We start from the raw sequence: 5,520 nt of genomic DNA, 5'->3' as shown, positions 1-5,520 counted from the left end.
CCCCACCTCCAGCCGGAAGGACCCAGACAGGCACAGGCGGGGCCGTGTCGGCGGAGGTGACACCTCCTCCCGCTCTCCATCACTTCCTTCTGCTCGCCCGCAGCCGCTGCTGCCCGCAGCCTCTCCCACCTCTGGAATCCTGCTCTCGGATCTTCTCTCCTTTCTCTCCCTCCAACCCCAGCGGCGCCACCACCGCTCCCCCTCTTTGTTAACTCTCACCCGAGGATATTTTTCTATTGATTTTTTAGAGAGAGAGGAAGGGAAAGGGAGGGAGCAAAACATCGATGTGAGAGAGACACATCGATTGGTTGCCTCTTACACGAACCTGGGACCCTTCAGTCAGCTCTCTCTATCCCCTGAGCCAAACCAGCTAGGGCCCTTTTCATCTCTCTTTCTCTCTCTCTCTCTCTCTCTCTCTCTCTCTCTCTCTCTCTCTCTCTCTCTCTCTTTAATATATCAGAGAGGAAGGGAGAGGGAAAGAGAGATAGAAGCATCAATGATGAGAATCATTGATTGGCTGCCTCCGGCACATGCCCCACTGGGGATAAAGCCCGCAATCCAGGCATGTGCCCTTGGCTGGAATCGAACCTGGGACCCTTCAGTCCGCAGGCTGATGCGCTATCCACTGAGCCAAACCAGCTAGGGCCCTTCTCATCTCTCTTGATGCTCTTTCAGCCTCCCAGGTCCCTGGCCTCTCCTCCCTCCCAACCAAGTTAGTGCTAATACCATGGCAGGCACAGCAGACCCACAGAACCCACCCGACCAAACTCACAGCACACACAGAGGACACACAGCCGCCTGCAGACACACGGACACACACACACCCTATGCCTTGTGCTTTTCTTTGGCCACATGGGAGGGCACAGAACACACCTTTCCCCATTTGCCTACCAGCTTAACTCTCTCCTAATCTCATGTTCCCAGGGTGGCCAGCAAATCCCAAGCACAGCAGATCTGCCAGCACAGAATCCAAAGAGGCCCAGGGACCAGGACTGGACAGCTTTCCAGAACACCCCCTGGGGGTGCCCTACCTCTTCGCCTCCCAGGACCCCTTTGAGTACCTCCTGCCTCACCCCCAGCCCAGGTTCTGAAAGAGCCTCCCGGCCAGGCTGCGTTGATTAAGTATTCATTATCGCCCCATTTTTTATTAATCAAAGACACGTATAATTGCCCATCGGAGCCTGTGATCAGCATGAGATGGCCAGCCGAACCAGCTGCGCTGCTAGCATTCTGGCCCAGAGCAAGTGAGCTGCCAACTTCCTGGCCATTTCCTCCTCAAAGCTGAAGGGGGGGTCGGGGGGGGGAAGCTTCTTGCTCATTCAGTGCAGTAGGTTGACCCTCATGCCCAGCCTCCTGGATCCTTGCCTACAGGGTCCCAGGGACTCAAGCTATTCCAAGCCCACCCTTCATTTTAAGGAGGAAGAAATGAGAGGTTAGGACGGTGGAAGGCCAGAAGAACCAGGGGGTACTTTCCAGATCGCTACTAAAACACAAAGGATAAAGGAAATACAACCGCCCTAACCGGTTTGGCTCAGTGGATAGAGCGCTGGCCTGCGGACTGAAGGGTCCCAGGTTCAATTCCGGCCAAGGGCATGTACCTTGGTTGCGGGCACATCCCCAGTAGGGAGTGTGCAGGAGGCAGCTGATTGATGTTTCTCTCTCATCGATGTTTCTAACTCTCTATCCCTCTCCCTTCCTCTCTGTAAAAAATCAATAAAATATATTTTAAAAATAAATAAATAAATAAATAATAAGAGTCCTTATGTTTAAAAAAAAGAAAGAAAGAAAGAAAATGCAACCACCCAAGCCACTGACCGCATGGAATGGGGACAGCTATGGTCCTGTTCCCGGGTGTCATAGTTACACAGCCCTGAGCAAGCTCTCTGCCTGCCCCCCCTGTGAGATGAGAGCTGTAGTGCTTAATTACAGTCATTGTCACAAAAGAAATAGGAGGTGAGTTTGTTGCTGCAGGGACTTAACCTAGAACATTTGGACATTAGAGAAAACAATGTCTGATGCTCTCTCTATCAATCTTTTCCTTCAGAATTAACTGATGGAATATATTTTTAAAAACACACACAATTAACTGATGGGGGGAAAACACATAAGAAAATATAGCCGCTTAGACAAACAGGATTTAAGATGCAAGATTTTCTGTTACTGCAAGACACAAAGACACTGAAATTAATTCAAGCCCTATCTCCTGCTCTGGCTTACAATTTGGTCTCCTGAGGACCTGGGGGATCAGTGAGTGTGGAAGTAGCAAGGAAAGAACAGAAGAAGTCGAAGCAAATAGAGATTTTAGAATGTCAATTGGCAGGAGCCTGTCAGAAAGCCCAGCTCACCGGCTGTCTGGGCATCCAGGACTGGAGCTCAGGACTCAGGACAGGTCGTCAGAACTCTGTCCACCTCGTCTTGTTACCTCTCTCTTGGTTCTCAGTGCCCCGGCTCACACCCACATCAATGTCTGCAGAAGGCACTGCCCCTAGGGATGCGAGTCTCACGGAAACTGTCGGGGCAGAATGACAGGATGAACCATCCCCAGTCGTTTTGGCTCGAGTTCCAGCAGCTAGCAGAGGCACCTGCTCATCGGATCACTCTCATGCCTCACTCTGAAGAGGATTAACATGTAACATCAGAGAGAGGAGTGATTATAATAAGATCTGATGGCGCCCCCATGTCTTCATTCTTTCTCCCTTTACTTCCTTTCCTCTTCACCCTGCATCCTTTTTTAATGTATTGATCCGCTCAACAAGCATTCGTGGTGCCTGAGGCTTTGTGCCAGAGGCTGGGATTCCGAGAGAAGAGATTCAGCACCTTCCTTCAAGGAGCTCGTTCTCTAGCTGGGGAGACAGACAAAGAACCCCAAGATTTCTGGCGTGATCAGCACATGCAGGCAGCACAGCACATGCAGAGGCATGGAGCCCAGACAGAGCAAGAACATTCAGGAACCAGCGAGAGCAGACACGGCCAGGGGAATGGCCACACTGGAGGCTGGAGTGACGGCCTAAGTGAAGGCACTTGGACAGCAGCCCATATCACTTAATCACGTCTATTGATTCTACCCCTGAATATCTCTCCTGTCCATCCTTGGCCACTGCCTTCTTCAGACATCATCTCTCACCTGGACATTACCTGCTTCCAAACCATCACCATTCAGCTGTTGATTCCCATGGTTCTCTTTGATAAAGGCCTTGGATTTCAGATATGCCAAGCAAAAAGACAAATGAAGCAAAACATAAACTTTGTGTCCTTGCAAAATCCAGGCTTGTGCAAATCAAAATATCTGGGTTTACCAGCTTTGGTCTTCAAAGTGGTTTCAAGAGTTTGTTTTTGGAAGATAAAAGGTAAATTCAATTTTTTTTCATTCCAACTCGGGAGAAAATATGCACCATCTTGAAGCAATGCCAAAAAAAAACAAAACAAAAAACCCACACAAAACAAGCACCCACAGATTTTGGGCCAATTTACTGATTTTATGGATCCCTTTGAGCTTCAATCTCCTCACCTATAGGTAAAAGTGGAATTGGGTTGTTGTATGGATTAAAGATAATGCAAGAAAATCACCCAATTAGTATACTAGCTAACTGATACATGCAGCTTTTGTTGTTAACAAAAAGTATTAATTACTGGAAAACAAAGGCAATCAGGAAGTCTGTATTTGAGGATTGCAAAGTGCCCCTAACCTAAAAAAGGAACAAAGGAGGGGAAATATCACCGCATACTGCATGAGCTCAGCCATCTGCATCAGGAGTCATACCCCAGGGAACTGAGCTCTAGGCAACACCCAAGCAAACATCAGTGTAACCAGGGTGACCTCCCCACTCGAGAAGGCTTGTCCAGAGCATGGGCCTGTGTGTGTGTGTGCTGTGAGCTGTGGGAAGGAAGTCCCTTTAAGAGCCGGAGAGGACAGAGAGGGAGCGAGTCTGACAGCTGGCCCTTCAGGGTGTCTCCCGCTGTGCTCAGCGGTTCTGACAATCCTGGGAGCCTCTACGTAGCCCTGAATGAAGATGAGGCCTCCTTGCTCCGGGGAGACTTTTCTCTAACCAAGGGTGAATCCGAAAGGACGCCCTAAAGCTACTGGTGTTGTGCCAGTCAAGTCAACCAGCTCAGCCCTGGAAGATGTTGGAGTCAGCAGATGTTTGCAGTCAGATCAGTCTCCCTCTGCATGCGTGCATGCGTTCAGGGGAGTAGGGCTCCTGGACCAGCCACAGGGAGCTTCCGGGCCAGTTCCTGTGATAGAAAGAGGCCACATGAGCCGCCTGCTGCTCATTGCCCTCCACTCAGCTCTACGTCCATGTTCACCAAGAAACCATCTATTGGTAACTGGACTTCTCACATAGACTTTGCCAGAACATAGTACGCTGGGTGCACTGACAGCTTCTGAACCTCCCAAGCTAAGGACCACACCTGACCCCTGAGAGGTAACATAACACCTATCAGTAGGACCTCATATTCACTGAGCGCTGACCACCCATCAGGCACCATTCTAAATGCTTTGTGCTGACTCTCAGGACAATCCTGTGGAGACAGGTGTGGTTAGCATCCATGATCTGGGCCACCTGAGATAATGCAATTAATTAATGAATTAAGCAATTCCCCCGAGATCACAGAGGTAGTCAGTGGCAGAGCTGGGATATTCTTAACCAGTACCCCACCAGCCTCCCTGAGCCCCTCACCCCAGGCGCTGGACAGAGCATGACCTCCGAATTGGGTTAATATGGGCAGCAATTATTAGTAACAGGAATGGGAGTGGTACCCCTTTCAGAGGTGTCCTTGGTTAAAACAAGAGAGGAACACTGCCTCTCATTCAGCCATGGGGCTGTGTCTCCTGGCCTGACTTTTCTAACCACCCACCCCCACCCACGTGCACTCTCATGAAAAGAAGAAATGGGTCCAGGAGGAGGAGACATGATTCCTGAGTGAAAACAACAGGAAATAGAACAAGATAAAAAGAACAGGAAATAGCTGGGGCCAATGGAACACTCCCCTTTTGCTATGGGGAAAGGCCAAGGGAGCAGTTTCCATGGTACAGAATGGGGGGGTCCGGGGGGCGGGGGAGGTGTCAGGGACTAACTGGAAAGAGGGGGAAATTGGGGAGAAGGGGAACCGCTCCACCTGCCAGGAGTGCATACATATGGCTGAAACCCCAGCACCCCTCTCACATGCCTTCCTGTCCGTCTCTACCCTTCCTCCCTGCATCTGCCAGATCAAGTTTTAGTGACACTAGAAAAGGCCCCATCAGGATCTGTAGACAGGACCCTGGGCAGAGAAGCAGAGATGTGGGTCTGGAAGGCCCTCGCTGGACCCTCTAGAGCACCTTTCCCTTTGGGACTGGCTGCGACACTGGGACTCCGCGAAGGGGAGCAGGGGTCTGCCGTGGGGTGCAGCGGTCTCCCCTCCCTGTTCAGAGGACAGATGGTGAGTCTGCCCCAGGAGTTTCTGCTTGGAAGCTGAAATGGCCTGACAGTGACTCAGAAACCACGGAAGTTCTCGACGCTGATGGATTCTTATAGATTG

The sequence above is a fragment of the Myotis myotis genome, unplaced genomic scaffold (genome assembly GCF_014108235.1).
Source record: "Myotis myotis isolate mMyoMyo1 unplaced genomic scaffold, mMyoMyo1.p scaffold_m19_p_10, whole genome shotgun sequence".
In the NCBI taxonomy this organism is placed as follows: Eukaryota; Metazoa; Chordata; class Mammalia; order Chiroptera; family Vespertilionidae; genus Myotis; species Myotis myotis.
Note: the sequence above shows the minus strand (reverse complement) of the source record.